General features: G+C 46.4%; 1 non-coding gene across 1 annotated transcript; it reads right to left on the bottom strand.

Moving 5' to 3' along the window:
* Positions 1-10,720: 10,720 nt before the first annotated feature.
* Positions 10,721-10,792, bottom strand: Trnam-cau (transfer RNA methionine (anticodon CAU)). Its single transcript has one exon. It is a non-coding gene; the product is annotated as a tRNA-Met (tRNA).
* Positions 10,793-11,126: the final 334 nt, after the last annotated feature.

Raw genomic sequence — 11,126 nt, 5'->3', positions numbered from 1 at the left:
ATAAGCTTTCTTCATTACCAGCGAGATGGCGCTAGCAGCGCGACGGGCGCATTTAAAAGTCGTCGTCGAGCTTGCTCGCTTCTTATATTTGCGCAGCGAGAACATTGCCCTTCCGTTGTCTGCTCGCGCGGTTTTCTCGCGGTGAGGGGAAGAGGAATGTTTCACGCTTTCACCGTGATGTCCGCGCTCATGTTACCGAGCGTACGAAAGTCACTCGAGCTGAAGGGACGCCGCTAAACGAACAAACAGAAGATGAGCGCGAACTATCAAGTGTCACAGCTCGACAGTTGAAGCACGCTAGTTTCCTTCGCTGCTTCGGCCGCCTTTGCAACAGGAACGCTGTTCAAACTGAGAGTATCCATTGGCGAGCCTCACTTCGTATAGCATTAATTTCTTGCTATCGCATTCATTGCTTCGCCCTTGCGGCGAAACTGTGACTTTTTTTGGTCTAGCTGATAAGTAAGCCAGCTTTCCCAGAATTTTTGAGGAGGCCACGAGTGCATGGCCTCCCGTTTTCCGTCCCAAAAACTCGATCGCCTTACTTAAAAAACACCTCGACAACACAGTCAACGAGAAAAATAGCTGTTCTATTGTGGTTTTTCCTGGAAATATGGGAGATTTCCTACAACGAGCTCGAAATGGTTAGGGAGAACTGTAATTACGGTGCGCAAGCGGGCATATATCACGTGGTATATATATTTTTTATTTCTCGGGCACCTGCAGGAAGCAGAAAAACAGTAATTATTCAGATAGAATGTTAGAAACTGGTAAATCGGACATTTTGCGAACCGATCTACAACTTTCTAATCGGAATTTTCTCCCCATATATGTTGCTTTGGAAGTTAGTAAATAATCAGCCTAATTAAACAGACCGCAAAAATAGTTTAACTCACTGCATGCAATACTCAGCAACATGCAGTAAGTCGCATAGTCATAAAGAGTGTCGGCATACCTTTTTACTAGGGGTGTGCGAATAATCGAAAGTTTCGAATATTCGTCGAAAATTACATTCGAAATATTCGTATTTGATTCTAAAATCGTGTATTCGAAAAGTTTCGTATATTCGATAACTTCGAATATTCGAAAAATTCGAATATGCGATTCTATTATCATGCATAAAATAACTCGTCTTCCACATTTCTGCTGTGTTCGTATAAGAAGAAGAAGATGCTTTTAATGAGAAGAAGGAGGAGAGGTCGGCCTGGAAAGCGGGTTCTAGCCTGCTACTCCTCACGGGGGTAAGGGGAAAGAAAGAGAAGCTAAAACGTTGCCGAGAGGAGCGATAAACATCGTAAGTACACGGAGGCACGATATCTGCCTGCGACGAGCGCCCCAATACGTATGATTTATTGCTGGTGCATCTTCGACGTGCAGCGCTGTTGGCGATCATGTAACCGTACATTTTCAATATTATGCGGCCGTAACGTGCCGCACTACCACTCGTTCACTATGCGGGACCACTTCTGAAGAAAGACAGTGACCCATGTGGCTGGTGGCGGATTGTAGGCACCTTCAGATACCCCAGTCTGGCAAAGCTTTGCCCCCAAGCGAGCGTGCCTTTTCAGTGGCAGGGGGGGGGGGGCTGTCTCTGCTAGAAGGGAGCGCCTGCTGCCTGATCATGTGGAGCAACTCATATTTCTTCATGAAACATCTAGTCATTACTTTCATTGTGCCGTGATATTTGCTTGTGTTGTGATGTGCATTGTGCTAGCCTGGACATTGTGTTCTGGAGATAGCAGTGCATGTTGTGTTGCCAGTCAGGCTGTTAATGTTCTTTTTTTTTTTTCAAATGTTAAATAAAATATTGTTACTGTGGAGGCATTTTTCCTTTGATATTCGATATTCGATTCCATATTCGAAGGTTGATATTCGTATTCGATTCGTATTCGAAAAATTTGATATTCGCACACCCCTACTTTTTACTCTTGCTAGTGTTAGCTGTCGCATAATGCTAGTGTTGCTAGTGTTAGCCTGTCGCATAAGTGTCTTTCATTTTCGTCATGCGTTCCAAGATATCGCGCTGCGGCCTGCGACGCTCCAGAACACGTTAAAACCCTTCTACACTCAACATCATCTCACATTTCAGTGGGGAAGAATCCTATAACTGTTGATTATTCTTCAGAAACGGAAGACATCCTGTTTGCGAAAACGCGGTCGAAATAAAAGAAAAAAACACTTAGGGGCCAAGTGGCAACAGCTTACACCCGGAAAAGGCTAAGAGCGGCCTCCCAGCCATGCATGCTAAAACGCAAAAATATAGTGGAAAATAACAGAACACATTGCAAGTCTTATTAAAGTTTTTGTCTGTGTACTTTAAGATGTTCTAAAAAGTGATTCTTATCGCACTGCACATTTTATCGATTACTTCGTGAGCGGCCTCTGCATTCCACTTCGTTATAACAACACGCTTTCACGCTAAATATATCAAAAAAGCTGCAACGAAGCAGTTGACGAGTGCAGCAATTCCCCAAGATGTGCACAGTCAGAATGTTGCCGTGTAACAACCTCATTTACTGTGTGTCATGCCGTGAGCAAACCTTGGACAAGAGCAAGCCGTCGCCGGCGACCTGAGCATGCGTGGAATGATCATTCAGGTTGGTAAGAGAACATGCTTGTTTATTTCTGAATTACAGCACGCACCGCTAGACAGCTTTGTAGGTCCTAACGTCTTATTGTTGGCCAGTCCTCCGATCGGGTTGCGCTGTGGGCACTGCTCGCATTGCTGCTCATACGTGCACTCCGGTACAGTATTTCGCAGAATTCACCGGGCAGATGAGTGGATAGGCATTTGTCGTCCCAGCGTGCATGGAAGTCTCCTACCTTGTACCGGCACTGGCAGCCAAAGGGAGAATTGATGCACGATACCCTTTGCTGGAACAAGTCGCCGTTGTCGGGCACAGCCTTGACGTTGGCGTCGACCAGGAAAACACGGGGCTCCGTATAGAACGGTACTGCGGCTTTTGTCTTCGCGATGGCGGAGGACAGCCGAAACGCGTCTGTTTGGAGGTCATATCGCCAACGACCGTTGGTCAGGAGCGAGTTGCGTTGTGGGCACTGCTGGTAATGCTTCTGGTATTCACATTCCGGTATGTCATTCTCACGGTGTCCCTCGAGGCCTTCTAGTTTGTATCAGTGCGGACAGCCAAAGGAAGAGATGATGCAGAATACCATTTTCTGGAACAAATGGTCCGAGTTGTCCACACCCTTGACGTTCTCGTCGGTCAGCGGAACACCGTGCTTGGGACAGACCGGGCGGCTGAGAAACGCATCCGCAGCATACGACGTGGTCGCATGATAGCTGGATGATCCGGAACGGAACAGCTCTGCAGAGAACACACACGCGAGACCTTGTGAGTCTTGAGGATGGGTTTCTCCGAGTCTTGAGGATGGGTGTCTCAAGTCATCTGAGTATATGACCTCGCCGTCGGATGTCCCGCCCGGATTCTGTGCTGCGACGCACGGAATAGTTGGTTGCGGCTGTCGAATGTTCATCTCTACCTCCACGTTCGCCACGGCTGAAAAGACTAAAAGAATAAACGCCAACCAAAATGAAAAGGTTCAGAACACAAAATGAAAAGCTTAAAACAAGGCTTCCGTACGGAAGCCTTGTTCACACAAAAGTGGCCCAGCGAAGCGGGCTTATGTCCGTTTTAGTGCGTGGCCGAGACACCTGTCGTACGCTGGTGGGAGATTGCCATCATTCCTATTCAGCGCTTTTTTTTTTTTGTTTCGTAGTCTGGATAAGAAGAGATTCCAGATATTGACGCGAACACCAGTTTCTTTCCTTTGCGATTATGGTTGTCTTGTCACAGTCAGTGTTATGATTAGAAGTAGCCACGTGTTCCGCAAGTGCGTTGGATACGACGTTCTTCATTCTGACGTCATTCAAGTGGTCTCTCAGTCGTCTTTCGAAATTTCCGCCATGGTTGCGCGATGACTTTGGTAGCCCCATCGTTGCAGTAACGATCGGTTGAGGAAGCAGCTGCGATGTGAGCGACCCAACGGCAATGAATGTACCCGGTACGGTGCCACTATTACATTTGAAAGATTTGAGTGTGCTGATTTTACGAAGCAAAGGGAGAGAGAGAACGGGAGGTTACATTAGTGTTACTGATTCTTTCTAGTGTTTTGTAGTGGGCGATGCCGAAACCACGTGGTCCTAGAGTTACGGGTAATAAAGGCAACGAGGATGCTTACTCTGCAGCATCGGGACCAACAGAGAAGGTGAAAGATGCCAGGAGGGTTTAACAAACACCTGTAAGAATGACAGCTGGGAAGGAAGGGGTCCGAACACACATTCTTTTTCCGGTTATTTCCTCTTTTGAATAGACACAAGTGCCTCCGCTCGGATTACAGGAACCGGTCTTTCGCTCTGGCCAGGAAGTATTGAGGTATAAAGAATCCGGGAAAACCCTTTGTATGTCGATTCCGCAGTTTTGTGAAAGGGAACTCCACCGTGACAACCGAATTCGTTTTTCAGCCGAACTGTCTTGTGTCACCGTGCGCTTCACTAATTTGGGCCACATTCGTTCTCACTGAGCACGAAAAAAAATACTGCAACAAAGTAACACAAGAATGCAATAATTGCGTAAGATGTGCCACGGCCGGACTAGAGGTGCGCACGCGCGCACTCCCTTGTGCGCGTGCCGCCACTGTAGTCCGGCCGTGGATGTGCATGGTCGAAATTTTATGTTGCCTTTCACAACCTCTTTTACTGCATACCGTGCGCTACGTCAAACCCAGGTCACGCACAAGTGCATGCCATGGCTAGGCGACCGCAGGATGCGTGAAGCAATCACAACACGTGGTAGGAATACGTGCTTATTTATTGCTCATTTACAGCACAAACAGCTCAGATAGCTTTGGAAGTCTATAATGCCACAGCTCTTTGGCCGGGTCGCATCGTGGGCACTGCTGGTAATGCTGCTCAAACATGCACTGCGGTATGACTTCCTCGCACATTTCACGGGGAAGAAGAGTGAACTTGCAGTCTTCATCACAGTGCTTCTGGAGGTCTTCAAGCTTCAACCGACGCGGGCAGCCAAGCTCAGAGTTTATACACAGTACCGTTTTCTGTAACAGGTGGTGCGAGTTGTCCACAACCTAGATGATGGAATTGCCCAGTGGCAGACGGTGATGGTTACAGACGGGTCTGAGGTTGTTGTCTCGGCAACGGTGGAAGGCGCGAGTGAGGCATCTGTGGCACCCCACATATGGCCGCACGGTAGCGGGATCACCCGGGCGGGAACAACGGTGCAGATGAAGCGTACCCGCGATGTCGGGAGGCGTTTCAAAAACGAGATCTTTCATCGTGTCTTGAGCATTCCGAGGTCAAATCCTCTGAGCCCGTAACCTGGCCTGCCGGCGTTGAAGTCGGCGGTGCTGCTCGCCTGTGAAGGGTGGGTCTATAGGTTGCCTCTTTCGGACGTCAGTCTTCAGGTTCTTCGTCAGGCTGCTGCGATGACCGTGGCGGTGCCATCACCAGAATACTTTTGGGATCCCGAAGGCACGGCAAGGTGTCGTAGCTTTGGAAGCAGCGAATGTATCTGATATGGCGCCGCTGTCGCATCTGCAAGATTTGAGCGCGCGTCTCGTACAAGGGAAAGTTTGACAGAGATGACAGCGACGCGAACAGCACGTGAAACACAGAAGGACGAGTAACCGACGAGGACTAGCGCTGACTTCCAACTGAAATTTATTAACACAAACATTCAAAAACGAGAACAAGATGGCACACGTGATTACCGCTCATTCAACTGCGCATGACGGCAGACATGGAAAGGGAACCCAGACAAAAAGAATTAATATAGCAAAAATTACAGAAACCGCGAGAAGACATCAGGAAAAGCAACCGGAGTATGTCTAGGTTATCTGACCGGATGAACTTACGTAATCTATTTTTCAGTTAGAGCGATTGAAGGCTTGCTGATGCAATTGCCTTTAGCGATAGCTGCAGCTTCAATGATGATGCGCGTGCTATCCTGATGATGCCTAGCTAAAATCTGTATGTTATCAAATGCTGGCGGCACATCCGCATTGTGAACAGTAAATTACAAGAAAACCTTCTCTCCCTCTGCGTACCTTTTTATTATGCTCCTGCAAACGTACATTAAGGCACCTGCCCGTCTGGCCGATATAAGTCGACTTATATCGACCAGAGCAGCCTCCACCACTTGTGACGCAACGGTTAACGCGACCTTTATTAGGTCCCGAAGGCGCCGTAAAGCGACCACAACCGAGGCACAGATCACAATCAAGCCGAGTTCCCGCAACCGATGAGCACGACGACGAACATCCACGATGATGAACATGTATGAAGAAGGTAGTCTAATGAACGCCCGCAATATTGCTTGATGCGAACCCATACAAATACGTTTGCCGAAGACTCAATTTCCAACCGAAAATGCGTCTTGTACGAATGTGCTTGACATTATGGTGTAGTCTTTCGTTACAAACACGCCGTGTTCTCAGTCAACAAACCTACAGATTAAAAAACAAAACGAAAGCGTTGTTCATATGGCCCGCATTTTGAAAGAAGCAGCAACTCCCATTAAAAAAGAGTTATAAACATGGGGTTTCTAAATGCCGCATGTCGAAAAATGTGTTAGTATAGGCTGCCCTGCATGGCTTATATTGAAAAAAAAAAAGTGCGTGTGTGGGTACCAGGTAAGGAAAAGACGAAATATTTTGCAAACCATAATGTGATCCTTCTTCCCTAAATGTATTCTTGCAAGTAGAGTCAGCACACACCTTTTTCCTTTCGAAGATTTAGTGAAGGAATGTTTTCCCGGAATTCGTTTCAAAGTTTCAGCGCACCGGACACCCTTTCTATCACTAGACGAAGAGGGAATCATGTTCTGCTTACCACTGCCAACACACCACCAGCATCTCTTTCTCCTTAAAGAAAACTTTTACAGCGAAAGCTGTTATGAGATCATTTCACCGGCCGTTTTTGGCGCCGTAGTTGTCCGCCGCCGCCGCCGCCGGTGTCCGTAACCAGTATCGCTCGAAATAAGAAAAAATTTCCAGGATGGAACGAGGTTCGAACCTGGGCCCTCTGCGCGGGAGCCCAGTATTCAACCTCTGAGCCATGCCGGTGCTTGAAACAGCTTTGAAAAAAGGTCCTATACAGGCTTCATGTCGGGAAGGAACCACATTAGCATATGCAATATAGCGTGGTAGAAGAGTAGAATAAGCACCAAGCGTCTCACAACGCGAATTCTGTAACCAGACGTCACACAATGCGAATTGCGCAACGAGTAGGTTGTTGAATGCTTCCAACCCATTACAAAGGGCTTTGCCATAATTCTTCATCGTCATCAGGCACAGCATCAACAAAGTGCGCATAATGCCTTACATGCGTTTAGCAGGTACCAACGCTCTCCGTAGAATGACGAAAAATGGCACAGTGATTGCTGCCCTACTTCTCAAAAATTACACTGATTTATAGTGTAGTGGGTTCCTCGCAAGTGCACTTGTATTGGTTGCCAAGGAAGCCCATAAGCGCATCATCCATTTCCTCTGGGGGCTCAGTAAAGTTCTTCGCCCCCCCCCTCCCCCGTCTCTCTCCCACGTCAACGTATGTTATACAGCATGACGGGAGAGGGAAATAGCGACCGGGCGTCACCCAATGCAAATTACATAACTGTTGGGCCGTTTAAAGATTCCAACCAATTTACAAAGGGTTGAGGCATAATTCTTCATTGTCATCAGTCGTCGCGTCAACAAAGTGCACATAATGCCTTACAGACGTGTAGTTAGTGCCTCGCTTCTCCGCAGAATGACGAATAATGGCTTAGTAGGTGCTTCCCAACTTCACAGAAATTGTGATTTATGGCGTAGTGGGTACCTTTCAAATGTACTTGTATTGTAGCCCCAGGAGAGCTTAACGGGCTCTAGAAACGCCGCTCTTCCAGCTTTCGCTGTGACTGTGCTGCGGTTTCAGCGCAGGCCTGGCGTTTTTTCACGCTGGTTATCTTTCATCCCCCAGCCCTCATCACTCATTCACTAGGAGGCTCGAACATTCACTAAGTGTTCGAACTGCCTTTGCAGTAGATAAGCACAGCTTCGCGCACCATGTCCAATCGCTGCTTATGATGACGTTCACTTTTACGCTCCCCTTTCTGACCTTGACACACACACAAACACACTAAGCCCATCTCCTCTACAAACGTGTAGTACATCGAAAAAGAAAGCATACTCTGCATTGTACATGACTCTGAATATGGTTCCTATGCTCGATAGGCAGGATATTCTTCGTATTGCATCCAGCGAAAAGCACCAGACACGGCCGTCACTGCATCTACAAAAAGATAACTCGCAACCCGAACACCAGGGGCCCATTTTTCTTTCTTTTTCTATAAGAGCGTTTCATTCAATGTTTCAGGTACGAAGCTCCAGACAGGGCGAAAAATGTGATCTCATACAGCAAGAACTGTAGCAAACAAATCATCCGAACAAGCGCATTTGACATTTGGGGTTCCCACGTTCTGTATTCAAGGGAACACCATCCCTATACGAGTGTAAATCAGTGGTCCATTATTCTGAGCTTTTGTTCACAGAGCCCAGAAGAAAAATAAAATCTTCAAGCGTAATATCCTCGTTGGGCTATGTCAAACATGCGTAATCGCTGTGTCTATATATTTGCGAGAAACCCCGCGAAGGAATTGTGAAACAGAGAAGCGCGGTTGCAATAACCTCATCGTTAAGCGACATCAGAATGGGGTGACGAAGTAGAAGCGAGTAGTGCGCAGCAATCGGATATACGGCGTGTCCGACATTCGATTCAATCAAAGTCAGATATTTTTCGATGTTCAGAATACTCCAACTCGGTCTTACGTGTTCTCCAAGAATGGGCCATTATCCCGCCGTCACGAAACAAGCCAAAAGTGCTCGCTCTTACACAACTGCTTTGTATCGCCGCCACATGTAGCGCATTCGTACGGTTCGTTCGTCACGTTGGTACAGTGGTTACGGCGTTCGGTTGTTGACCCGAATGTCGCGGATTCGATCCCTGCCGCGGGGGACGCATTTCGATGGAGGCCAAGTGCAAGAGGCCCGCGTATCTGTGCGATGTCAGTGCACGTTAGGGAACAACACATGGTCGAAGTTTCCGAAGCCCTCCACTACGGCGTGCCTCATAATCATATATAGTGGATTTTGCACGTAAAACCCCAGATATTATTATATTCGTATACCGTTCAGATACAATCACAGTATGCAAGCGTAAGTGTTTAGCCCAGTGCGTAAGACACTTGGTTTATGAGAGTGGTGCTGTATATGCTGGAAGCCCAGAAACAACAGGAACATTTGTTCAGCTGAATTTCCCTCCTACTACATTGTGATTGGTCGTACGTGACAGAGGGACGAAAACGAATATTAATATCAGCTCAACTCTGTAATCTTTGCCACGTGCTCGAGACTGCGGCTGCAGTGTACAAAAAGTACTCCCCATGTAATCACCAATGGTCCTTTAGTGTAAATAAAACAAAAGAAAAAAAACGGTGTAGCATATGAAATGCTATAGCGTGACCAAAACGAGTGCCGCGAGCGACAGTTGCCGTTCCGGACCCGTATTCACGAAAATGTCGTATTAGGATAAACATTTTCGTAACAAAATATTTCAACCAATCGCGATGCGTGACGTTTCATTAATGAAGCGGGAGAAGGCACTGACGAAAGAGAAGTTTTGTGAATTCGTCCCCGGTATTTTTATTCAATATATTATACTCTGCATACGATATACATGCACTAAAAGCCATAACTGAAAAGGCATGCACTGTATTTCTTGTTACATTACCAGCGTATGCTAGTTATAACTGTCCGCCGGTTATCGTGATAGCTGCCGCCGCGTGTAATGTAAAGTATCCTCTGTTAAAACCACGTAATAAATTTTAGGCTATATATGTAATAACCATAACTCCTTTAACTCCATCGCGTACTATATATACGCGAGTTACCTTTCAATGGATGTTCGCCATAAGTTTCATTATATAATAAATTGTGTCTTAATAAAATTTCTGTCCATCATAACATCAAAGAAGTTTAGAAGAAGAAAAATTAGGTTCAGTAGACGTGTAGCCGAATGGTTAGGGTACAATACATTTAATCAACCCTAGTTACTTGAAGCATGCGCGAAATTATTGATCACCTCTCTACCTTGGGGAAATTTTTATCTTCTTTAGAACCTCAATCACTACAAAATATCATGCGGTAAGTCTTCCTTAATTGCTGCAGCCTATCTCTGTAAGCGGAATCCTTCGCTTTGTGTGACGCGTTGCGAAATATAAAGCATCACACCTGCCCAGGAAATGTTAAAAACCGGTTACGCCTAACCTCCGGTGACACTGAAATGGCGAGTAGTCCCTAATGTTCATTAATCTGCCACACAAAGAAGACATCGCCTTGACAAAGACTTGGCGGGAAAATAACAAAGAAAATACAGTTCAGGGTGTTTCGGCAAAAACACATTCATTGCAAAGCATGTGAGACCGGTTTCCCAGGAAACTGAAATTGCAGTGGCAGTCTATAAAATGACTGTACAAATTGCTATTTCTAATGAGTGAAGGAAAGAAGATGGCTTTTAAGGGCTCGTTTTTCTTAGTTAGACACAATGTTAATGAGAACAAACAGACAATAATGCCAAGGAAAGTATAGGAGATGTTATTTGTAACAATAGAGATATAACTATGAAGAAAGTAAAGCGGACGAAAAGGTAACTTGCCGCCGGCAGGGACCGAACCTGCGTCCTTCGAATAATGCATCCGATGCTCTACCACTGAGCTACGGCGGCGGTCATCCCCCCCCCCCCCTGTCCACTTTATAGGGTATATATGTGCATTTAAACCTATGAGTGTTAGTCAGCGCCGATCGCAGCCATGGCGACGAGTGTGGAACACTTTTTTCTGCCTTTTGGCGTCACGTAACATGTGAACTTTTTACGAGCTGGCAGCTGACCAATAATCCCTCCCATACTACCTGAAGGCATCAAGTCTGCCAGAACGAGACCCTTGCTATGAATGAAGGAAACAAGATGACCTTTAAGAGCTCGTTTTTCTTTGTTAGAAACAATATTAATGAGAACTAACACACGATAATGCCAAGGAAACTATAGGAGATGTTATTTC

The sequence above is a fragment of the Rhipicephalus sanguineus genome, chromosome 4, assembly GCF_013339695.2.
Source record: "Rhipicephalus sanguineus isolate Rsan-2018 chromosome 4, BIME_Rsan_1.4, whole genome shotgun sequence".
Lineage (NCBI taxonomy): Eukaryota > Metazoa > Arthropoda > Arachnida > Ixodida > Ixodidae > Rhipicephalus > Rhipicephalus sanguineus.
This window is presented reverse-complemented; position numbering and strand designations above follow the sequence as displayed.